At 41.3% G+C, this 26,099-nt stretch overlaps 1 protein-coding gene across 1 annotated transcript in view; it reads left to right on the top strand.

Moving 5' to 3' along the window:
* The window catches only part of ZFHX3 (zinc finger homeobox 3), a 1,392,145-nt gene that overhangs the window by 772,734 nt on the left and 593,312 nt on the right, over nucleotides 1-26,099 (top strand). Inside the window, exon 7 of the mRNA XM_064580652.1 lies at nucleotides 21,640-21,908. The gene's annotated coding sequence lies outside the window, so the exon portion shown is untranslated. The remainder of the gene's footprint in view (nucleotides 1-21,639; nucleotides 21,909-26,099) is intronic.

Raw genomic sequence — 26,099 nt, 5'->3', positions numbered from 1 at the left:
ACAGGTACCCCAGAGAGCTGAGGAGTGCCCAGCCCACAGGGATGGCCCCTGTCATAGTCAGTGTCCTGGAAGGGAAAAGCCAGCATGGTCAATATGTTAATCTGATGAAGAGAGTTTAACAGTGGAACTGTTTGCAAACGTGAAAGGGTAAAGGGTAAAGGGAACTGACAAAGGATGACTAAGAACCTCAGAGGATTGAGGTGGCAAGAGGAGAGACAGAGTTTCTGGTCTCTGGTGAGACCTGTGGCTGTCGGTAGAGGGTTTGGCAGCCACTGCCAAAACCATGGCGAGGTGGGGAGGGGATCAGAACAGCCAGTACCCTGACCTGCGACCTCCTTCTGGGCCTTCCCATAGGTTAAACCCAACTGTGAGCTGCAGGACAAGCTAATGCAGGGGGTGAGTCTGTGGAGGTCAGTCTCCCAGGACACAGAGCAGGGTGGAGAGGGATGGAGGCGGGCAGGTGGGTGTGGGGGTGCAGCACACCCTTTACTTTTACAGCACCCTCTCGACTCCGGCATCTATGATCTATCTGAAACACCATGTGCTGTTGCTCCCATTGCTGGCAGAAGCAGAGAGTGTGCCCTTCCACTGTGGTGGGGCTTCTGGCGGTCAGGAGAAGCTTTGCAGCTCCATCCCAATGCACAGTGGAGACAACAGCCTACAAGCCAGCTAAGGGTGACTTCATCTTGTGCCACCATAGGCAGGAGAACCCAAGAGCTATGTCTTTGAGTCTTTCGGTTTGCCAGTTTTTGGAGATTTAAAAAAAATAGAGTTCTGAATTAGGAGTCAGAAAACCTGGGCTTCTGTTCCAGTTGGCTGTGGGTAATCCGCTCAGGGTGTTTTCTCATCTGTGAAATGAGGAAATTGGGTTAAAAGCTGGCTTAAACCTCTGTTGGCTCCAGCATTTAGTAGGACTTTAAATCAAAACCAAAAGACAACTTAGGAGGAAGGATCCATGTATGCAGGGGAATATCTGAGCATCTTCAGACGTGAGGGTATGAAGAAGCAAGAGGCGGTTCTGAAATGCTCGGGCAAATGACCCAAGTCATTTGAACCTGTAGTTAAAGGTAGATCTGAAGACAAAGGAGATTTAGAAGGGCGGTCATGAAGTGCCTTTCTCTCTTGTCCAGCCGCAACACAAGTAGGGGATGACTAGCCTACTTTGGCCCATCTCTTTACCTGGGATTCAGACTGAGAGGTGGTGCAGTGGTCAGCATGAGCCTGCAGAAAGAGGCGGCTGGGCTACACCCACCACTTTGTAAGAACAGTCCCCCAAAGCAGCTCCAGTGACCCATCCTAAGAGCAATCAAGATTCCTACATGGCACAGTTAATTGTTGACTATGATAACACATCTTGTTATCAGTTTTTCTTTAATGAATTCCCTAATAGATGTCATTAGGCATTAAGTGCTACATTACTTCCCCTCCAAAGAAATATTTAAGGAAACCACACACACACACACACACACACACAAATAAATTCTGCATTCTGAATCAGCCCCGAATGCCATCCTTAGCAATCACAAACCATGCTGTGGAATCATGTTCTTAGTGATGTGCTTGTGTTAGCTTCTTTGGTTTCTGAGAATATGTGTTTCTGAGGATTGACTTTGAAGCTGCAAGTTGACGCTCATTCAAAAAAAGGGGGCAAAGACTTTGAATTCTAAGAAATTCACTGGATCTCATAGGAGACACAGAGCCACGATGAGAAATAGATAAACAATCTCAGTTTGTCAGCACCCTGCGTAGGGAATTAGACTCACAACTTCCATGTTAATGACACTTTCACATTTAATTTCCTGTGTGCCACACTGAAAGTGGAATTTCAGTGCACAGAGCTGTCTTATTAAGTGAGTGTGTGTGAGGTTATACCTGTCAAAACAAGATTCTGGAAGCTCATTTAGAACTATAATTTGGATGGGGGTGGTATACAGAGGAGACTGTACCATGTAGGACTATCACTGTTTTCTCGATGTCATTATTGGTATTAGTAAGTGGTTACTTATTAGCACTAAGCATTAATTATTAATATTAATAAGAGCTGTATTGAGCACCAGTAACCTGCTGCCTGCTATGTCCAACATGGGCCATTCTAGGTCATCAGCTTAGGGGATGACGTGCTAAACATGAAGGCAGTTGTAGAGCAAGCAGCAAGGAGCAGAGCTGGAGTCCTGTCAGGGAGGGTCTTGTTACAGGGGCGAATCTCCTCTGGCCTCCAGACAGCCTTGCATGAGTAGACAATGCATCAAAGCCCCCAGGAGGATAGCAAAAATGCACATTATCTGTAGGAGAAATGCAAGAGTCAAACTTGCTACTCAAAGTCAAGTGTACCCCCAAGATGGGCAGCATCAGCATCACCTGGGAACTTATTAAAATGGGGTCTCAGGCCTATCCTGGACCTTGTGAAGAAGAATATGCATTTTGCATAACCCCAAGGTGACCGATGAGCACCCTGGCTCTAGATTCTAGTGACTCCCTAACTTTACTGCATATCAGAATCCTACTAGGAGTTTTGAAACATCCCAATGCCCAGGCTTTACCCCAGACTAACGAAATCAGAATCTTGGAGGTTGGGACTAGGCATGAGCATGTTGTCAAAAGCCCCAAGTGATTTCTGTGGGTTGTCAACTTTGAGAACTCTGATCAAGAAGACTGTGACAGTAGATTAACTTAAATTCTTCGAGAACCTTGAGAACTTACATTCTGATTCTTGGAATAGACCTGAGACTGCCGTATGCATGCAGGGGAGCTACACTAACCTGCATGCCTCCTCCCCAGACCCTGCATGTCTGTGTCCATTCTTCCTGCCGAGGCCTCAACCACTCACAGATACTAGGCTGACTTTTCTTGGCCCCATGTTTTCCTGCTGTCTCCTTAAAGTCCACTCCTGGCTTTTGTTGCTTGTTTTCCCCTCCAGTTGAGATCACGTGTTTAGAACTCCTCTGCTCTCAGGCACCGTCTGTGCTTTTCAAGGGTTTAGTTATCCGATGGAGGTAGAGGGGCTGAGTGGTGGGAGAGACTGGGGAAACTTGCCCTGTGTTCCCATGCATGTTGTCAGTGGCCTCTAAAGATAAAGACCTCATCAGCCTTTTGCATTTAGGGAAGCCTCCATTTCTTATCTCCAACATGATGGTGGCAATACCCACCCCACACTTTGGTTATTCATTTCTAAAACATTTATTATGAAATTTCTTATTTCTTGCTCCTCCTCACCATATGATCCGGCCAGAAAGGACATTGTCACGGAGGTTAATGGGTAAGGTCAGAGCTGACCCCATGGGAAGACAGAGTCAGTAGAAAATTATAGATTTGTGTTTGGAGCTTTCTAGAGAGACATTCTCCCTGCCTTTGAGAGAGACAGCTGTCCCCGCAAATGCTTTCTCCCTTTTTTCATAGTAATATAACTTCTCTGGCTAAAATCAAAACACAAGAAACAACAAGTGTTGGTGAGAATGTGGAGGAAAAGGACCCCTTGTGCACTGTTGGTGGGAATGCACACTGGAGCAACACTCTGGAAAACAGTGTGGAGGTTCTCAAAAAATTAAAAATAAAACTACCCTAGGATCCAGTAATCACATGACTGGGTATTTACCCCCAAAGTACAAAAATACTACTTTGAAAAGATATATGCCCCTATATGTTTATTGCAGTATTACTTACAATAGCCATATGATGGAAGCAGCCCACGTGTCCACTGATGGGTGAATGGATAAAGATGATGTGGTATATACAAACAATGGAATCGTATTCAGTCAGAAAAAGACTGAAATCTTGCCGTTTGAAACAACATGGATAGAGCTAGGGAGTATAATGCTAAGCAAAATAAGTCAACAGAAAAAGACAGATACCATATGATTTCATTCAGGTGGAATTTAAGAAAATGAATGAACAAAGGAAAGAGAGAGAAAGAGAAAGAGAAAACAAGAAATAGACTCTTTTTTTTTTCCAGTTCAACAAATATTTATTTTTTTTCTTCTTTTTTTTTATTCTTATGTTAATCCCCATACATTAATTACATCATTAGTTTTAGATGAAGTGTTCCATGATTCATTGTTTGTGCACAACACCCAGTGCTCCATGCAGAATGTGCCCTCCTCAATACCCACCACCAGGCTAACCCATCCTCCCACCCCCTCCCCTCTAGAACCCTCAGTTTGTTTTTCAGAGTCTATCGTCTCTCATGGTTCGTCTACCACTCCGATTTCCCCCGCTTCATTCTTCCCCTCCCGCTACCTTCTTCTTCTTCTTCTTTTTTTTTTCTTAACATATATTGCATTATTTGTTTCAGAGGTACAGATCTGAGATTCAACAGTCTTGCACAATTCACAGCACTTACCAGAGCATATACCCTCCCCAGTGTCTATCACCCAGTCACCCCATCCCTCCCACCCCACCCCCCACTCCAACAACACTCAGTTTGTTTCCTGCGATTAAGAATTCCTCATATCAGTGAGATCATATGATACATGTCTTTCTCTGTTTGACTTATTTCACTCAACATAATACCCTCCAGTTCCATCCACGTCATTGCAAATGGCAAGATCTCATTCCTTTTGATGGCTGCATAATATTCCATTGTGTATATATACCACATCTTCTTTATCCATTCATCTGTCGATGGACATCTTGGCTCTTTCCACAGTTTGGCTATTGTGGACATTGCTGCTATAAACATCAGGGTGCACGTACCCCTTCGGATCCCTACTTTTGTATCTTTGGGGTAAATACCCAGTAGTGCAATTGCTGGATCATATGGTAGCTCTATTTTCAACTTTTTGAGGAACCTCCATACAGTTTTCCAGAGTGGCTGCACCAGCTTGCATTCCCACCAACAGTGTAGGAGGGTTCCCCTTTCTCCGCATCCCCGCCAACATCTGTCGTTTCCTGACTTGTTAATTTAAGCCATTCTGACTGGTGTGAGGTGGTATCTCATTGAGGTTTTGATTTGGATTTCCCTGATGCCGAGCGATATTGAACACTTTTTCATGTGTCTGTTGGCCATTTGGATGTCTTCTTTGGAAAAATGTCTGTTCATGTCTTCTGCCCATTTCTTGATTGGATTCTTTGTTCTTTGGGTGTTGAGTTTGATGAGTTCTTTATAGATTTTGGATACTAGCCCTTTATCTGATATGTCATTTGCAAATATCTTCTCCCATTCTGTCGGTTGTCTTTTGGTTTTGTTGACTGTTTCCTTTGCTTTGCAAAAGCTTTTTATCTTGATGAAGTCCCAATAGTTCATTTTTGCCCTTGCTTCCCTTGCCTTTGGCGATGTTTCTAGGAAGAAGTTGCTTCGGCTGAGGTCAAACAGGTTGCTGCCTGTGTTCTCCTTTAGGATTTTGATGGACTCCTGTCTCACATTGAGGTCTTTCAACCATTTGGAGTCTATTTTTGTGTGTGATGTAAGGAAATGGTCCAGTTTCATTCTTCTGCATGTGGCTATCCAATTTTCCCAACACCATTTGTTGAAGAGACTGTCTTTGTTCCATTGGACATTCTTTCCTGCTTTGTCGAAGATGAGTTGACCATAGAGTTGAGGGTCCATTTCTGGGCTCTCTATTCTGTTCCATTGATCTATGTGTCTGTTTTTGTGCCAGTACCATGCTGTCTTGATGATCACAGCTTTGTAATAGAGCTTGAAGTCCGAATTGTGATGCCACCGGCTTTGCTTTTCTTTTTCAATATTCCTCTGGCTATGCGGGGTCTTTTCTGGTTCCATACAAATTTTAGGATTCTTTGTTCCATTTCTTTGAAAAAAGTGGATGGTATTTTGATGGGGATTGCATTGAATGTGTAGATTGCTCTAGGTAGCATTGACATCTTCACAATATTTGTTCTTCCAATCCATGAGCATGGAACATTTTTCCATTTCTTTGTGTCTTCCTCAATTTCTTTCATGAGTATTTTATAGTTTTCTGAGTACAGATCCTTTGTCTCTTTGCTTAGATTTATTCCTAGGTATCTTATGGTTTTGGGTGCAATTGTAAATGGGATCGACTCCTTCATTTCTCTTTCTTCTGTCTTGTTGGTGTATAGGAATGCCACTGACTTCTGTGCATTGATTTTATATCCTGCCACTTTACTGAATTCCTGTATGAGTTCTAGCAGTTTTGGGGTCGAGTCTTTTGGGTTTTCCACATAAAGCATCATATCATCTGCAAAGAGTGAGAGTTTGACTTCTTCTTTGCAATTTGGATGCCTTTGATTTCTTTTTGTTGCCTGATTGCTGTGGCTAGGACTTCCAATACTATGTTGAATAGCAGTGGTGATAGTGCACATCCCTGCCGCGTTCCTGACCTTAGGGGGAAAGCTCTCAGTTTTTCCCCATTGAGAATGATATTCGCTGTAGGTTTTTCATAGATGGCTTTTATGATATTGAGGTCTGTACCCTCTATGCCTATACTCTGAAGAGTTTTGATCAAGAAAGGATGCTGTACTTTGTCAAAAGCTTTTTCTGCATCTATTGAGAGGATCATATGATTCTTGTTCTTTCTTTTGTTAATGTATTGTATCACATTGATTGATTTGCGGATGTTGAACCAACCTTGCAGCCCAGGGATAAATCCCACTTGGTCGTGGTGAATAATCCTTTTAATGTACTGTTGGATCCTATTGGCTAGTATTTTGGTGAGAATTTTTGCATCCATGTTCATCAGGGATATTGGTCTGTAATTCTCCTTTTTGATGGGGTCTTTGTCTGGTTTGGGGATCAAGGTAATGCTGGCCTCATAAAATGAGTTTGGAAGTTTTCCTTCCGTTTCTATTTTTTGGAACAGTTTCAGAAGAATAGGTATTAATTCTTCTTGAAATGTTTGGTAGAATTCCCCTGGGAAGCCATCTGGCCCTGGGCTTTTGTTTTTTGGGAGATTTTTGATGACTGCTTCAATTTCCTTAGTGGTTATAGGTCTGTTCAGGTTTTCTATTTCATCCTGGTTCAGTTTTGGTAGTTGATACATCTCTAGGAATGCCTCCATCTCTTCCAGGTTATCTAATTTGCTGGCATAGAGTTGCTCATAATATGTTCTTATAATTGTTTGTATTTCTTTGGTGTTGGTTGTGATCTCTCCTCTTTCATTCATGATTTTGTTGATTTGGGTCATTTCTCTTCTCTTTTTGATAAGTCTGGCCAGGGGTTTATCAATCTTGTTAATTCTTTCAAAGAACCAGCTCCTAGTTTCGTTGATCTGTTCTACTGTTCTTTTAGTTTCTATTTCATTGATTTCTGCTCTGATCTTTATGATTTCTCTTCTCCTGCTGGGTTTAGGCTTTATTTGCTGTTCTTTCTCCAGCTCCTTTAGGTGGAGGGTTAGGTTGTGTACTTGAGACCTTTCTTGTTTCTTGAGAAAGGCTTGTATTGCTATATACTTTCCTCTTAGGACTGCCTTTGCTGCATCCCAAAGATTTTGAATAGTTGTGTTTTCATTTTCATTGGTTTCCATGAATTTTTTTAATTCTTCTTTAATTTCCTGGTTGACCCATTCATTCTTCAGTAGGATGCTCTTTAGCCTCCATGTATTTGAGTTCTTTCCGACTTTCCTCTTGTGATTGAGTTCTAGTTTCAAAGCATTGTGGTCTGAAAATAGGCAGGGAATGATCCCAATCTTTTGGTACCGGTTGAGACCTGATTTATGACCTAGGATGTGATCTATTCTGGAGAATGTTCCATGGGCACTAGAGAAGAATGTGTATTCCATAGCTTTGGGGTGGAATGTTCTGAATAGGTCTGTGAAGTCCATTTGGTCCAGTGTGTCATTTAAAGTCTTTATTTCCTTGTTGATCTTTTGCTTAGACGATCTGTCCATTTCAGTGAGGGGGGTGTTAAAGTCCCCCACTATTATTGTATTGTTGTCGATGTGTTTCTTTGCTTTTGTTATTAATTGCCTTATATAATTGGCTGCTCCCATGTTAGGGGCATAGATATTTACAATTGTTAGATCTTCTTGTTGGATAGATCCTTTAAGTAGGATATAGTGTCCTTCCTCATCTCTTATTATAGTCTTTGGTTTAAAATCTAATTTGTCTGATATAAGGATTGCCACCCCAGCTTTCTTTTGGTGTCCATTAGCATGGTAAATGGTTTTCCACCCCCTCACTTTCAATCTCGGGGTGTCTTCGGTTCTAAAATGAGTCTCTTGCAGACAGCATATTGATGGGTCTTGTTTTTTAATCCAGTCTGTTAGCCTGTGTCTTTTGATTGGGGCATTTAGCCCATTTACATTCAGGGCAACTATTGAAAGATAGGAATTTAGTGCCATTGTATTGCCTGTAAGGTGACTGTTACCGTATATTGTCTGTGTTCCTTTCTGGTCTATGTTGCTTTTAGGCTCTCTCTTTGCTTAGAGGACCCCTTTCAAGATTTCCTGTAGGGCTGGTTTTGTGTTTGCAAATTCCTTTAGTTTTTGTTTGTCCTGAAAGCTTTTTATCTCTCCTTCAATTTTCAATGACAGCCTAGCTGGATAGAGTATTCTTGGCTGCATATTTTTCTCATTTAGTGCTCTGAATATATCCTGCCAGTCCTTTCTGGCCTGCCAGGTCTCTGTGGATAGGTCTGTTGCCAATCTAATGTTTCTACCCTTGTAGGTTACATATCTCTTCTCCCGAGCTGCTTTCAGGATTTTCTCTTTGTCTATGAGACTCGTAAGTTTTACTATTAGATGTCGGGGAGTTGACCTATTTTTATTGATTTTGAGAGGGGTTCTCTGTGCTTCCTGGATTTTCATGCCTGTTTCTTTCCCCAAATTAGGGAAGTTCTCTGCTATAATTTGTTCCATTATACCTTCTGGCCCTCTCTCTCTTTCTTCTTCTGGGATCCCAATTATTCTAATGTTGTTTCATCTTATGGTATCGCTTATCTCTCGAATTCTGCCCTCGTGATCCAGTAGTTGTTTATCTCTCTTTTTCTCAGCTTCTTTATTTTCCGTCATTTCATCTTCTATATTACTGATTCTCTCTTCTGCCTCATTTATTCTAGCAGTTAGCGCCCCCATTTTTGATTGCACCTCATTAATAGCCTTTTTGATTTCTACTTAGTTGGATTTTAGCTCTTTTACTTCTCCAGAAAGTGTTTCTCTAATAACTTCCATATTTTTTTCAAGCCCAGCTAGTATCTTTAAAGTGATGATTCTGAACTCTAGATCTGACATCGTACTAATGTCCGTATTGAGTAGGTCCCTGGCAGTCGGTACTACCTCTTGTTCTTTTTGTTGAGGTGATTTTTTCCGTCTCGTCATTTTGTGCAGAGGAGAATAGATTAATGAGAGAACAAAATGCTAGCAGAGTAACCACATCACCAGAAAATATACTCTAAACAAATCAGAAAAGACCTGAAGCAGTGGGATAAGAAAGGGAAAGAGAGAAAAAAGAAAAAGAAAAAAAAGAAAAAGATAAAGATAAAAACAAAAACAAACAAAACAAAACAACAACAACAAAAGAAAAACCAGAATGTGATCAAATATGATCAGGCTGGTATATAGATCAGTGCCACACACTAGATTTGGGGTGTATTTTGGTCTTTTAGAAGAAAGTGCCTCCCAAAATTTTAAAGAAAGAAAAACTTATATATGTACAAAAAAAAAGGGTTGATATGATGAAGGGATGGAATATGACTGTAAAAATGGAAATTATAAAAAATTTTATAAAAGTAATTGATAAGAAGTTGTTTGAAAAAAGATAGAAGAGGATTTAAAAAAAGAAAAAAGAAAAAGAAAAAAAAAGGGAGAGGATGTGATCAGGCAGGGGAATAGAAAAAAACCATACACTAGAGATTTAGGATATATTTTGATCTGTTAGAAGAAACTATCTCAAAATTTTAAAGAGAGAACAACTTATATATATATATATATATGCCAAAAATATGGGTAACTACTATGAAGGGATAGAATATGACTCTAAAAATGAAAAATAAAAATGTTTTTTTTAAAAAAAGGGATTGATAAGATGTTGTTTGAAAAAGGGAAAAAGAAAAATTCAAAAAGAAATAAAAAGACAAAAAAGACAGTTAAAAAAAATTAACTTTAAAAGACTAAAGAATCATGGTAAAAAAGCCGTGAATTCTATGTGCAGTAGTCCCCTAGCGCTGGAGTTCTGCCGTTCTCATTGATCGGGAAACTTGGTCTTGGCTGGCTGTTCTCGCGGATCTTCTGGGGAGGGGCCTGTTGCCGTGGTTTCCAAATGTCTCTGCCGGAGGCGGAATTGCCCCGCCCTTGCCCCCTCCCCGCTAAGTCATCTGCTCGGGTTTGCTCTCCGGGGCTTTTGTTCCCTGCGAGCTTTCCGTACAGCTTTGGAGGTGGAGAGTGAAAATGGCGGCCTCCCAATCTCCGCCCCGGAGGAGCCGAGAACTCGGGCCCCGCTCCTCAGTGAGCCCCCAGGGAAAAGCCGTCAGTCACTCCCGGCTCCCCGGTCTCCGGCCGCACTCCGTGCTCGCCCGGCCTGTGACCGCGCGCCTCTATCTCTGGCACCCGACCCCGGGTGGAGTCTCCAAACCCAGCAGATCCCTGCGGTGCACTCCCGCGCGGCTCCTCCCCAGGGGAAGAAGGTGAGTCTCCCCGGATCTTCCGCTTGTTGGGTCCCTGCTGGAGGAGCAGGGGCCCGACTGTGCCGCGGATCATGGTTTATGGCCACCCCGAGCTGAGAGCCCGCGCCTGGGCTCCGCCTCTGCAGCCGGCTTCCCTGCTCCGATACCTGGGAGCTCTGCCGCACTCAGGCAGCCCCGGTCTTTCTGTGACCCCGAGGGTCCTGAGACCACACTGTCCCGGAGGGTTCCAGCCCCCGCTTAGCCACCAGACTGACGTCCCTCAGCGGAGCCGACTTTTAAAAGTTCCGATTTTGTGCTCCGCGGCTCTATCACTTGCCAGAAGCAGCCGACGGAGGCCCCTCCCCCGCCGTCTATCCTCCCGAATATCGCCTCGGATTCACTTCTCCGCACGTCCTACCTTCCAGAAAGTGGTCGCTTTTCTGATGAGAGAGTTGTTGCTCTTCTTTTCTTCAATATCCTGTTGAGTTTGTAGGTGTTCAGAATGGTTTGATCCCTATCCAGCTGAATTCCTGAGAGGAGACGAAATCCAGGTCTCCTACTCCTCTGCCATCTTGCTCCGCCCCTCAAGAAATAGACTCTTAACTATAGAGAACAGACTGATGGTTACCAGAGGGGAGGTGAGAGGAGGGAATGGGTGAAATAGGTTAAGGGGATTAAAGAGTACACTTATCATGATGAGCACTGAGTAACATATAGAATTGTTGAATCACTATATTGTACACCTGAAACTAATATAACACCATATGTTGACTACACTGGAATTAAAATTAAAAACATAATAAAAATGAAAAAAATTATAAAAAAAGTAATATAATTTCTCTGTTGGGCACAATGCCACTGAGAATTAGGACTACATTTCCAATCTCCCTTGCAGCTAAGTGTGAACATGTGACTAAGCTTGCATATCAATTTCCAGGAATCTTCCTTAAGAGATAGCTTGAACATGCTCTTGTGTTCCTTCTTTTTGTTCCTGCCATCATCTTGCTGCTTGGAGTATGGATGCAGCCACCTTGGACCTTGAAGAGAGGGACTATTTATATCTTAGGGGTTTTGGAGCAGCGAGCTGGAAAAGACGAGGTTCTTGAAATGTTTGAGGTGCAGAGTCATGGGCTCCTTGCATTTGGACTCTACGCATGTGATCGTGAAATGAACTTCCATCTTGTTTACTGCAGTTGTTTTCTTTTCTTTTTTTCCTGTCTGATGTTTGCAACTGAATCTAATCCCAATTGATATACCACCTATAGTTTCTTCTCTACTGGCCAAAATTCCACTTCTTAAGATTTATTTCTTTGGATGTTAAAGACTTGTATCACTCATTGGGAAAGATCTAACAAAATACGGATTCCATAGCAGGGGTTCATAGCTTCAGTCTTTACAAGCGACATTCTTAGCAGGTTGTCCAGTGTCGGAAAAGTGTGTGGACAGCGCTGGGGGGCTGAAAGTCAAGGGGAGACAGTTGAAGAAAATCTACCCTTTCAGTAATGTGCCAGCTTCCCTTGGGGACAACTTGTCTTGAGATAGGAATTGATTATCTTGGATATTGTTACCTATTTTCGCCCAATTTTTTAATAATAAAATTGGCAAACACATAAAGTCGAAAAAAAACATTTCATGAACGCCCATACACTCACCATCTATATTCACCTGTGAACATGGAAGCATACTTGTTTTATCTGTTTGTCCCTTTGCCCATCCTTTAGTCCATCTTTTTTTTTTTCATTGCATTTCGAAGTAAGTTACATGCATCAGTACACTTTCTCTTGACTCTTTCCCTCTTCCTTAAATTTTGCTCATTTTTGTAGCTTTTTTGTTTCTGTTCAAGCCCATTTCCCTGCAGGGAAGGAGAGCAGGAGCTCCAGGGCCAAGAATTAGGACATAGAGATCTGCAGAGATCTTTCTCTTGACTCTTTCAAACACCCGAAGTTATGGGGCAGTGAATGGAAGACAGAGATGTTGTCGTTCTGGAGATATCTTGCCTCCTCACTCTCTACTCTTAAATTTGCTCTAAGGTTATTCTCTAGATTCCTTTGAGCCCTTTTTAGGTCTCCCTTCTTGCCTGACTCCCGCCATTTACTTCCATGGCTTTTTGAGGTACAAAGATCATTCCTCCTTAGCCAGAATCTTCTCCATTCTCTTCAAATATCTTCCTCCATAAGCTCTGCAGTGAGGCCTGCCTCGCTTTGTCCCCTTCTTAGAAGGGCATCGCCCAGCTGTTCTGTCCATGTCACTCTAGAAAATCAGTTCACCTCCCCTTGGCTCAAAGCTCAGGTTTTGCTCTGTGTTTCCTATCTTAGTGCTTCCTGTGGTTGCAACTCAGTCTTTTTTTTAAAGATTTATTTATTTATTTATTTATTTATTTATTTATTTATTTATTTATTTGAGAGAGTGTGAACAGTGGGAGGGGCAGAGGGTGAGAAGAGAGAGAATCTCCAGCAGACTGCCCACTGAGCGTGGAGCCCAACCTCACAGCCCCCAGATCATGACCTGAGGCAAAATTGAGAGCTGGACGCTTCACCGACTGCGCCACCCAGGCGCCCCACAACTCAGTCTTCATTGGAGCCTCAGTCTTCTAATTGCCCTCTCTCTCACTCTCTGGAAACCCCAGAATATCAGACCTCCTGGAGCTGAAGAGGGAATGAAGAATTCAGGATTTGCTCTCAGAATTTTCTGGCACCAAGATAGGTACCTAGAGGGATTAGTTTGATTACAGTTGCTGCTGGTTGAGAACTCACACTGTGCCAAGCACTTTGCATGCATGCCTATTACCTCATTTTATCCTTGCTGTAACACTTTAGGGTAGGTACTTTTATTTGTCTTCCTTTTATAGATGAAGAGGCAGAGAGAAGTTAAGTAACTGGCCCATGTTTGCACAGCTAATGAAAATCTTCTAGTATGTTTGTATCAGGGAAGCTCAGGTTGGAAAGGATGATTTTTATGGGGAGTTTGGGTCTACTGCCTTGTCGGGCTACATTTATGTTTATATATATATATTTTAAAGGTTTTATTTATTTATCTGAGAGAGAGAATGGGAGACAGCGTGAGAGGGGGAGGGTCAGAGGGAGAAGCAGACTCCTTGCTGAGCAGGGGGCCTTATGTGGGACTCGATCCCGGGACTCCAGAATCATGACCTGAACCGAAGGCAGTTGCTTAACCAACTGAGCCACCCAGGCGCCTCTATGTTTATATTTTCATCTTGCAGGGTTTTTGTTTGTTTCTCAAGGCAATGTTTTTCAAGCTAGAATCTTTGGACCCCAAAGGTTCATGAATATTCTTGTGTTTTACTACATTTTCTTTCCAAGGGCTGTGTGCATTCTTCCAGTTTGAGAAACACTGGCGTATAGGCTAGGGGGTGGTGTCTTCCTCCCAGTCCATCTTCTTCTTGTTGTCACAGCCCCCAGAGTTACTCCAGGCCATGTCCTTAGCTCCTCTCCCTAAACTAGGTTTCACAGTCCATTTGGAATAATTTTCTTGTCCATCTCATCTGCACATCAGGCTAGAAGTAGGGCGAAGAAAGGGGAGGAGGACTCAGAGAAGGGACAGGTTGTATTCCAGGTAGGAGGCAAGTCAAAGCAAAGGCCCAGAGGTGGGAATTTGCTGGAGCTGTCTAGAATAGTTGGGAAGCTCATCACCTGTGGTTGCGGGGCTAAGGGTAATGGCTGGAGGAAGGTCTACAGGCAGCTCATCTGTGGAGCCTTGAATGCCAAGTTATAAAGTCTGGACAGTGTGGTTGGCAGTGGGGAGCCAGAGAGAAACAGATGAGCATGACCCTGCTCTGGTGCAGTCCCCACTGAAGCCTCCGAGGAGACAGGGGAACCTGGAGGAGACGGGCAAAATGGCTTCTCAGATGGGCGGAATAGAGGCGAGGAGTAGACAGGGTCATGCCGGCAGCCCCTGATCCAGCAGCCCTGAGCTGGACCTGCCTAGCCACCAAGGGGAGCCAGGCGGGAGAGGAGGCCCTCTCGTTCTGTCCCCCGACCTGCGGCAAGGAAAACACGAGCCCTGAAGATCCTCGACTCTCAGACCGTAAATATAGTTGTTAGCTTCCTTCTTCTGAAAGAAAATTACTTAATTCTGCTTCCTGAGCTGCCTTTTGCTTCAGTGCAGCATAAGGCGAGAAGAGAGAAAATAACTATTAACCTGGAGAATTGAAATCATAGAACTGCAGTCAGTAGTTGTCTGCGTTTCTTGCAAGCGCTGGAACTCCGCACCGCTCTCACGTGTACTGGGAGACCATGCACGCGCAGCTGGGTCCCCCGAGCTGGTGGCCACAGCGGCCCTCTTGCATGTTCCCATCCAGCCCCGCCTGCCCCTAGGAAGGCAAGAGCCCCCCACTCTGGCTCAGCCTCAGCAGCGCCCTGTATGTTCACCACCAGTATGTTCCCACCTCCCCAAGAACCTGAATAAAACCAACAGCACTGTGGAGGACACACCGGGACACACCGGGACAGCGAACTTTCTCATGCGGACAAAGGAAAGACAAGGAGAGCGGGACCCAGAGGCAGGTCAGGGACTAAGTTAGTCCCCAAGCCCCTTAGCGTGACCAAGCCCCAGCACAGCTGTGACATTAGCAGCCGGCATTTGAGGCACAATAATAATTCTTCAGATCAAAGCAGCTCCGTCTTTAGACAATTATAGTAAAATTGAAGCTCTCCTCTAAAAGAAACACATGCTCTTGTTGTTTTTTGCGCCCCCCCCCACCCCTCCTTATTTTATTCTTTATGAACAAATTGGTTTTCAGGGCTATAGAAAGAACCGATTGGAAGCTTAAATTCTCACTGTCTGCCCAGGGGTGGATTCGCAGGGGTGGACATGGAACATCTGAAAGCTGATTTTTTTTTTCTCTTAAATTGATATCCAAGAATAAAAGAGAGAATGGTAGGAGAAGCTGATCAGGAATGAATAAAGTCTCCTTTTAAGCTGAAATAACCCCCTCCCCCCATCTTCCCTCCAGAAAAGCTGGACTGTAATTGCTTGCAATCACTCGGCACAAATTGTCTGCTCCTTTTGCTTTTTAATTTTGTATAATCTGGTCCATTTCGCTCTCTCTGCCTTTGAGCTTAACCTCTCTCTTTCTCTCTCTCTTCCTCTTATTCCTTCTCTCTTCCTCTCTCTCTTTAATTCTTCAGGGCTGTTCAAAAAATTAGTAATAATTCTCAATGATATTTGATGGCTTTTACCAAGCAAAGGCACTCAGGGAAAAAGAAAAAAAATACACACACACACACGCCAGAATAGAATAGATTCGGGCTGCATCTGCCTACATGTTCATTTCTGCATCCAAAGTATTGTTTATTTTAGTGAATTAATACGGTTTTTTAAGGCAGGGTAGACATTTTAATTAAAAACTGGACTGACCCCAAAGTGGGCAAAGAAAAAGCCAGAACAAGAGAGGTGATTTCTCAGAGTAACTGTGCAGGCTTATGTCAACTCATCCCGATAGATCCCCACTTGTTCTCGCTCTAACGGGTGCGCATTCTGTTCAACGTTCTGCTGCATCCATCCTGCCGCCTCACCAACCAGTGCCTACCCCTCTTCTTCTGCCTGTGCTTTACTTATGTGGGTCCCAGTGAATCTGAAAGGAGATACATCACTTGGTATTGCTTCCTTTCCAGCTCTACAGAAGCTGCTAGGGAGATGGGGGGCCATTTAGATGGAAAAAATCCAGAGAGAAAATTCTCCATGAGCAGAGAAAAGAAGGAAAATAGAAAAAGCAGTGGGTATGAGGAGAAGGTAAACAAGATGAAAAGCACAGGTTATTCCAGAAGCCAGGGATGTGACTAAGACTCAAATATATGCTTTCTATCAGCACCACATGCCCCGGTCTTCTGAAAGAGACATTATATGCCAAGAAAAGGAACTTCAGTTGAGTCACATGGCGAAGAGTTTGATTTCTGTCCTGCTTCAGATCCTTACTGTGGGTTTGTTTACAGCTGACTTCTCTGTATTTCGGTTTCCTTTTCTGTAAAATTGGAATGACAATATAACCTTCCCTATGGGGTTGTTTACGTGAAACAACACATATAAAGTGCATAGCAGGTACTTGGCATATTTTAAATGCTCAGGAGCTGTTAACTGTTATTATCATTATTTCAGTTTAATATCAGATCACTTAAGATAGCAGAATTCAATCAAGGAAGTAGATAAGAGTATTAGGAAATAGAGACTTTATTATAGGCATTAGAAGTTGCACACTTGTGTAAGAAGCTGAGGAAGTAAGATCTGGAAGGAGAGGTAGAGGAACAGAGAAAAATTAGACCTGGTGGTTTCACTGCAGAATTCTACCAAGTGCTTAAGGAATTAACAGCAATTCTACATAACTTAATCCAGAAAGAAGAGAAAAAATACCTCCCAATTCATCTTGTGAAGTTAATAGTATCCTGATACCAACACCAGACTAAGACAGTACAAAAAAAGGAAAACTATGGACCAATATACCTCATGAACATAGATGCAAAAATCTTTAACAAAATGTTAGCAAATACATTCCAGCAACATACAAAGAGAATTTTATACCATAACCAAACGGTTTATTCCAGGACTGCAAAGCTGTTAACATATTCAAAAATCAAACAATATAATCCACCATATTAACAGGCTAGAGAAAGATTGCATGATTGTATCAATTGATACAGAGAAAACATTTGACATAATGCAATACCGATTCATGATAAAAATTCTCAGAATAGGAATAGAGAGGGACTTGCTCAACTTTATAAAGAGCATCTACAAAAACCCTACAGCAAACATTATACTTTTTTTTAAGTAAGCTCCACACCCAGCGTGGAGCCCAGTGAGGGGCTTGAACTCATGACCCTGAAATTGAGACCAGAGCTGAGATCAAGAGTCAGACGCTTAACCAACTGAGCCACTCAGGCACCCTGCAAACATTATACTTAATGAAAAGGCTGAATGCTTTCCCCCAAAGATCAGGAATAAGGCAAGGATGACTACTCTCACCATTCCTGTTCCACACAGTGCTGCAAGTTCTACTCAGTGCAATAAGGCCAACAGAGGAAATCAAAGGCACACAAATTGAAAAGGAAGAAATAAAATGATCTTCACTTCCATAACACATGATTGTCAACATAGAAAATCCTTAGGACTCTACAAAAATTAATAATAAAACCTTCTAGAATGAATAGCAAGTTTAGTAAAGTCACGGAACAGAAGATGCACATACAAGAACCAACTATATTTCTATAGGCTAGCAATGAACACATGAAAATAAAAATTAAAAATACAATACTATTTATAATAGCTTAAAAAATGAAGACTTAGGTATAAATCTAACAAAACATGTATATTTTGTATGTTGAAAACTACAAATGCTGATAAGAGAAATCAAAGAAGACCTAAATAAATGGAGAGAAGTACTATGTTCATGGTTTGGAATATTCAACATGGTAAAGATGTCAATTTTCCTTGAATTGGTATATACCTCAGTGTAATTCCTATAAAAATTCCAGCAAGATATTTTTGTGAATATGCACAAAAATTATTCAAAAATGTATATGGAAATTCAAAGAAACTAGAATGGCTAAAACTGTTTTGAAAAAAGAATAAATATGTGGCAGGAAATCAATCTACCCAATATAAAGACTTCTTTTTTTTTTTTTTTAAAGATTTTTTATTTATTTATCTGAGAGAGAGAATGGGAGACAAAGGGCATGAGAGGGGGAGGATCAGAGGGAGAAGCAGGCTCCCTGCCGAGCAGGGAGCCCGATGTGGGACTCGATCCCAGGACTCCAGGATCATGACCTGAGCCAAAGGCAGTTGCTTAACCAACTGAGCCACCCAGGCGCCCCCAATATAAAGACTTCTTATCTGCCTACAGTAATCCATGCTGTGCAGTATCGTCACACACATCAGTAGAGAAGAATAGAGAACCCAGAAATAGACCCACACAAATATGCTGAAATGATTTTTGACAAAGATACAAAAGCAATTCAATGGAGGAAAGATGGCCTTGCAGCAAATGTTGCTAGGGCAATTGGACATCAATAGGCAAACAAAAATAAACTTCAACCTAAGTTTACAAAATAAAAATTAATTCAAAGTGGACTGCAGAGTTAAATCTAAATCATAAAATTATAAAAACTTTTAGAAAAAATAGGAAAAAGTCTTTAGGTTCTAGGGCTAGGAAAGATTTCTTAGTGTTGACAGCAAAAGCACAATCTATATAAGGAAAACTTGATAAATTGATTCAACAAAATTAAAAACTCTTGCTATGTGAAAGATCTTTTAGGATGAGATTATAAGCTACAGAATGGAAGAAAATATTTGCAAACCTCGTATCCAACAAAGGACTAGTTTCTAGACTATATAAAAACTTCTGAAACTCGATGGTAAGAAAAAGCAAACGATCCAATTAAAACGTGGCAAATGACATGAAGAGTCATTTCACCAAAGATGATATACAAGTAGCAAATAAGCACATGGAAAGATGTTCAACATCATTAGCTGTTTGAAAAATACAAATTAAAACCACAATGAGATATCATTACACACCTATTAGATGGGATAAAATTTTAAAAAAATAGTGACAATACCAAATACTGGTAGGGATGCAGAGAAATCAAATCACTCCTACGTTGTTAGTGGGAAGGCAAAATGATACAACTGTTCTAGTGAAGAGTTTGGGAGTTTCTTGAATACTGAACATGTAACTATACAACCCAGCAGTTGTACTCCTGGACATTTACACCAGAGAAACGAAAAGCTATATACCCTGCAAGAGCCTGTACATGAATGTTTATAACAACTTTATTTGTAATAACAAAAAGCTGGAAACAACCTAGATGTCTTTCGATGGCTGAGTGGTTTTTATCAAGAAGGAAAAACGTACAAAAGATTGGGAGATAAAGGTTGGGACAAGAAACATGGAGAGGTGAACTACAGTAGGGAGAGGGAGGTGATGAGTATAAGGCCAAAAAAAAAAACAGAGTCAGAGAAGCTCAAAGCTCGGGTGTAAGGATTTTACTTGGGTGTCTTAGGCAGCAGGTAAGCACTGTGGGGCTGAAAATTATGTTTAAAAGGAAGAGAGAAGAAGAAAGAGGGGGAATAATAAGAAAGAAAAGGAAGTTTGAAAGAGGGAAGGAGAGAGAGTTTTTTAAGGATAAATTTTTTAGTTGACTAAAGAGGGGACAGAAAAAGGAAAACCAACAGCTATTACCAAAGTAGGTAACTACTGGGGATGAGGGTTGTGATGATGTGGGCCTAAATGGTTCAGGTACCTTTCTGGGACATCAGCACATAGAACATGACCGAAGGACTTTTCCAACAACTGAGCTCAAGCTCAGGTATTACCAGTCTTAGAAAGAAGTGTCTTCTTCAGGTAGTGTCAGTCTTAGAAGGAAGCTGTAATGGAATGCAACTCCAACCAGGCTAACATGTCCTGAGCTAGGCTGTGTGCAAAGAACCTTCCATGCACTATCTCTTTTAGGCATCACCAGGAAGCAGGTATTACTCTCTCATTTTATAGGTGACTGAATGAGGTTCAGAGAGGTTATGTAGCTCCTGCAAGGTCATTCTGCTAATAAGGAGCAGATCCACATGGAAAGACACTTTCCAGCTTCCACAGTGCAATCAAAGCCAGGTGCTTCAGGGCTGCTACTGGTGGGAGCAACCTTATATGAAAGGAAGGCCAGATCTCATGGCCTCCATATTTGATGACCAGGATTTATACTCCTGCTGGAGGTGTCTCATCATTACCTCTTGACCCACCAGGCTCGTTTCAAGGGAAATGCTACCCCATGGAAGAAAACTGTCGGTTTCCTCAATAAAAATCCTCCAACCATATTGGCTATGGGGGGTGGGGAAGGTACAGAAAAGGGAGAGAAGTGGGTCTTCCAGTCTACTCAAAAACACAAGCCACTCTCCATATGTGGTGGTCCCTCTTCATTTCTAACCCAAAGAAGTCAGTGGACTTCTGCCCTTCTGAATGTTATCTCTAGTGTGTCTGATCCTAGAGCCCAGGATCCTTACATTACACCATACTGAAGGGAACTTATGGGGCAACACTCTGACTGACCATTCAAGTACTTTAGCCTGAAAGGTGATTACAAAATTTGAGAGAGAGGTAGGCAGAGAATTATCAATACCTAAAGTGGGTGCATATGGTTTTCAGTAGTTGATGGTTAGTAGTTTTTTGTTAAATAAATAAATTATCAAATGCAGCTTGATTCCATCTTTCCATCCAGATAGAACATAGGATGACATCTGGATCCCATTCTCCAGGCCTTGGAGTAGCTCCTCATTCATTTCAAGGTTGTAATTTTCATTTTGATGTCAAGGCAACTACTTTTAGAACCGAAAGAGAAGAGATGAAAACTTGTGATTTTTGAGTGGCACCTGTTTTTTTTTTTTTTTTTGCCATAGACAGTTGGCTGTGGTATTTTGTATCAGAACATATTGTCCTGTGTTTTCACAGTTTTTAGCAGTAAATGTTCTGTGTCAAGAAAGTAACATTTGCCCAAGAGATTCGATTGTTGTGGATATTTTCTAGAGGATATAGCCCAGGGACACTTTGGTTTGTGTTTATCTTTTTGCTTTGTGTAGTGTGGAAGGTGACCTCTGTAACTACATGGGCTTTCCTGTGTTGCAGAAGGAAGGAAGGGAGGGAGGGAGGGAGGGAGGGAGGGAGGGAGGGAAGGAAGGAAGGAAGGAAGGAAGGAAGGAAGGAAGGAAGGAAGGAAGGAAGGAAGGAAGGAAGGAAGGAAGATGGAAGGGAGGAAGGGAAGGAAGAAGGAAGGAAGGAAGGAGGATGGGACGAAGGAAAGAAGGAAGGAAGGAAGGAATCTTTTTAATTTGGAAATTGATCCCAGTCTCTAGCTACTTTAAGAACTCAACAAATTGAGGGGTGCCTGGGTGGCTCAGTCGTTAAGCGTCTGCCTTCGGCTCAGGTCATAATCTCATGGTCCTGGGATCAAGCCCCACATCAGGCTCCCTGCTCTGCAGGAAGCCTGCTTCTCCCTCTCCACTTCCCCTGCTTGTGTTCCCTCTCTCACTGTGTCTCTCTCTGTCAAGTAAATAAATAAAATCTTAAAACAAAAAACAAACAAAAAAAAAACTCAACAAATTGAGGAAGCTTTATTTTCTTCTCTTTCCAGGGACTTGAAAAGGGAAATGAGGAGCAATTCTAAAGTGTCCCTGTCTCATGACCCTGCCAGATTCTCAGGGAAATGAACATATGGGAGGCCACAGGATATCCTAGCAAAAGAGGCAGCAGGCTTCTGACTCTTGAGAAGAACTCTGCCCCCTCCTGCACGTCCCGCATTGATGGGAGGGCTCTTCTAGCACCCTGATCTTTTCTGGACTGTTCAAAGTCAGCAAGTACGGTTTCCTAGACTGGAGAAGTCTGACTAGCAATTTTCCCCAGGTAAGTGATATTTCTGCTTCAGATTCTAAGAATTCTAAAGAATAAAAAAATAAACACTGCATTATTTGGGAAAGGGCACCCATTGCCCAGGTGCTAGGGCATGTACCACAAGTGGAAATAATGTTGGAAGCTCCTACCAACCTAGGTTAAAGGATCTCTCTAGTTGTGCCTCCTCACTCCTTCCCAAATCAAACATATTCCCTCTGTAAAAATAAATTGGTACCTGCTTCTTAACAAACAAACGCTTTGAGGGCAAAAAAAAAAAAAAAAAAAAGCAATATTAAAAAAAAAGGAGAAAATTACATGTGTATTTTTTCCTGACACAGTTTTAAAAGCTGTTTGTAGCTGATTTACAATGCTCGTAGTATTCAGCTTTTCATTTGAAATTCTAATAAGTGCTTTGAATGGGTTGGAGCTTGTTAGAAAGTAAAGGGAATGAAATGTCTTCATTGAATTGTGTGGTTTTACTGGCTTCCTCATGGATGTCCTAGTTCTCTCTTAACTGTCACCTTTCTTTCCATGGAATGCTGTTGAGTTGATAGGACAACGAAAGTCAATATGGTGTCAGAGGATGACCATGTGGAACCATCATGTATGTTCCATTTTTGCAGTCCTCTGGGTCTGTATGTCCACCCCTTGGTCTGCATATTCCTATGCTGTGTAAGTGAATTAGAAGAATTATTTTTTCCATCCTCCCCAAGAAATTCTCCCCTAAAAATACAAATATAAGGTCTCTGGGAAGCATTTGGACGTCTCAGATCAAAGGAGCTATTTTTATGGACTAAATGTGTTCACCTTTGTTGTAAAAGCAAGTGTTGGCTGATGTGAAAATCAGGCCTTAGCAGATCTTGGTTCCTATCAATAGGCCATGCTGTAATTCTCCAAGCTGCCCCATCTGTGATGGGCACCAGACAAAGCCATAATGATTTCTAAAAGGCAGTCAAGTCAGAATTTGTTAACGATATGCTTCCATTTCTAAATCATTTAAACAATAAGTAGCATGTTCTTGGCATCAAAGGTCTAATTCTCATTTGGTCTGACCTTGGCAAAGATAAATCAAGGCCCGGGTTAGTTTGCTATAGGAGTTTTTTTTACTGTTTTATGTTCTAATATTCCCGCTTTCCCAACACTGTTATTATAAATGATGGAAAAATCTTGAATATTTGCATAACATTATAGAAGATTTGTGACTGAAAGGATGGGATGTTACTTATGCACACTGTATATATCTTTTCCTGTGTGTGTGTAGTCACTTCTCACTCCTCTTCCTTAGCCACACAACCTCTTTCTGGGGGATGACTTTCTAACTTGGAAAAAGAAATAGGAATTATGAAGGGTTTGAGTAGGTTGAGGTATGAATAGAAAGTGAAGAAATTGAGAACATGTGGTTTGGCTCTTCTGAGAAATTTGGCTGTGTGAGTAAGGTGAAAGACCCTTGGTATTTCCTAACTAACCTGAGTAAAATTCTGGAGAAATGGCTGTATTTGGCAGGTCTAATGGTCTCAACACATGTGAAATCCTCATAAGATATTCCCTTGGGATTGTCATCAGACTAGTTTTATTGTCTGCTGTTTGCTTCAAAGAACACACCGTCTTTATATCATCTGTAAAACAGTTTCTGGTTGTTTAGGGTTGTCTGGATTTTTTTCTCTGGAGTAAAAGTAACAGGGATCTGAGATGGTGCCAAAGGCATGGTTGCATATTAAAGCCTCTTAGGATTTTCCAGGTATCTTTTGTTGCCTTACAAACCACCCCAAAAAGCAGAGGTGGTAAACGGCAATGAGTTTATGACTCCCATGGATTCTGTGGGTCAAGAATTCAGATAAGGTGCAGTGGGGATGCTGCTGTCTCTGCTCTACAGTGTTTCAGGCTCAGGGCTGGTTAAATAAGAAGAGATTCTTGGCTATGATGGATTCAATGGCTGTGTCTTCATGTGACCATATTTCTGGCATCTGAGGAGGTTGGAAAAATGTTTTACGTACCTAGGATTTCCTGTGTGAATTAGACTCTTTGGTGTCTTTCTGCCAGCTAGAAGAGTTCATTATATTTTTAATGTGATTAAAAAATTTAAATAAAATACTGATTTTTATATATATAGATATTGATGAAAGATGTATTTTTAAAGCAGTAAATTAAAGTCTCATTAATATTTCAGTGAGAATAGTTTGTGCTTATCTGTTTCATTTCTATTTTTGACCTATGGCTTAGAGTTCACAGCATGAAGGAGATGGTGAAATCTGTTCACCATAAAATGTTAATCATAAGTAAATTACAGCACAAACGTTCAATCAGCCACATTAATTCTATATAAAGTGAATTATTGTAGCATAAAATTTTGAAATGTGACTGAATTTTGTAATCTTCAGTTTCCTTTTTCTACCTTTTACGCCAACTCTGATTCCCATGTGTTTATCCCAGAAACTCTGAACTCTTTGTGTAGAGTTGAGCTCATTCTACTCACTGTGCTTTGAAAGTTAAATACAGTGTGCACCCCCCCCATCTCTCCAAATGATTCTGATTTGTACATAACTCTGTTTGCCCATGGCAACTTAAATGAAAGCTTTGATATTTTTCAAGCAGAGTTTGGCTTTTAAATGAAGGTGTTGGGTTTGTCATATGAAAGAGTTCTCTCCTAAAATATGATCAAAATATCCTCACATATGTCATATATATAAAATTGTCATTTTTCTCTTGGGTTTAGATCTGTTTTAAAGTTGTAAACTTTTTTTTAAAAATTGCTTTTATAGCCAAAACCCATTGGATCTTCCACCTGGGATCATCTTAGTCACAGAAAAATACTAAGGGAATCAAAAATCTTAACCAAAGAGTAATAATAATTTAGAGAATGCTTAAAACATCCAGACTGCATATTGCAGCTAAGCTAATTGTTCATTAGAACAAAAATACATGAATGGAGCACTGGGTGTTATACGCAAACAATGAATCATGGAACACTACATCAAAAACTAATGATGTAATGTATGGTGATTAACGTAATAAAATAAAATTTTAAAAAAAGAACAAAAATACAGATGCTTCCTCAGATAAGAATGCCTCAATATGTTCATCTTGTAATCAGAAATAGAGAAGATACTCATTATTAATAGGATATTTAATGCAGTGACTAGATGCTGTTAGGTACTGTATTCAAAAGCAGACACAGATTTTACAAAATACAAGGGGGGTTATGTTTTTATTATTTGGTACAACTAACAGTCAACTGAGTTTAAATAAGTAGCCTAAAGGAATTGCGTGGTAGGGGTTTTCAACTCCTAGTTGTCTTCAGGTCTAAAGTATTTTGTGATGGGTGTGGTGTGCCTCCTTCCACTTATCAAGGTCTAGTGTATCCTAGTGGATCTAGAATGTTTATGTTGAAAATTTGGATCGTATTCTGGAGGATCCATTTCAGATCCCTAAGACAGAAGTTGCCACCTCTCTCCTGGTCTCATCTCCCCCACCCCCCACTGTGCGAACATTGTTACTCGGGTATCTACTCTGTGACCTCAAGAGAACTCCGTGACTTAGGGGAGCATAAAGAATGGCACATGTATTGTTACCTACCAGTGTCTGGCTTCTGTCTGAGAATCAGTGTCCCCATTAGTTGTAGGAGGTAGTCTTTGTTTCTTCAAATAAACCATTCCATTTAACACTCATTAACTCAACAGAAGGCTGAAGCATCCAAGAAAAATGGAAATGCTCTACAGACTGGATTAATAAAGGAAGATGCAGAAATGGGAATCATAGTACTACTAAGAGAAAAAGGCTCCCACTATAAAAGGGATGAGGGAAAGAGTTTCCAATTTGCTAATGGAAGAAGCTGTTAATCTGCAAATGTATGCAGGCATTGGTGAGTCCGCCTTTGACATGCTCAGGAAACCTTGAGGATTAAAATATCTGAGAGAGTCAGAATTAGGGATCTGGTAAACCATTAAGAGAAAAGGAGCATCCACTTCCTAAGAGGCTAGATTTCCTAAATAAAATAGCAGAATAAACAATGTAGTAAAGTTGAAATGACAGCTACTTTAATTTGAAACCATAGGGAAAAATACAAAAAAAAATAAAAATGATGTGATGCTTCTATTATAATTTTCTCCCCCTTTCTTTATGCCCCAATTTCCCAATCTGAGCTCCTAGTATCTTCCAGCGTCTACTTTCCTTTTCTGCCATGTACAAAATCATAAATACATTGAT

This window comes from Mirounga angustirostris, unplaced genomic scaffold (genome assembly GCF_029215605.1).
Source record: "Mirounga angustirostris isolate CCGP_5_RB_7025 unplaced genomic scaffold, mMirAng1.0.hap1 SCAF_16, whole genome shotgun sequence".
NCBI classification, from domain to species: domain Eukaryota; kingdom Metazoa; phylum Chordata; class Mammalia; order Carnivora; family Phocidae; genus Mirounga; species Mirounga angustirostris.
Note: the sequence above shows the minus strand (reverse complement) of the source record. Positions and strands in the feature narration are given on the sequence as shown.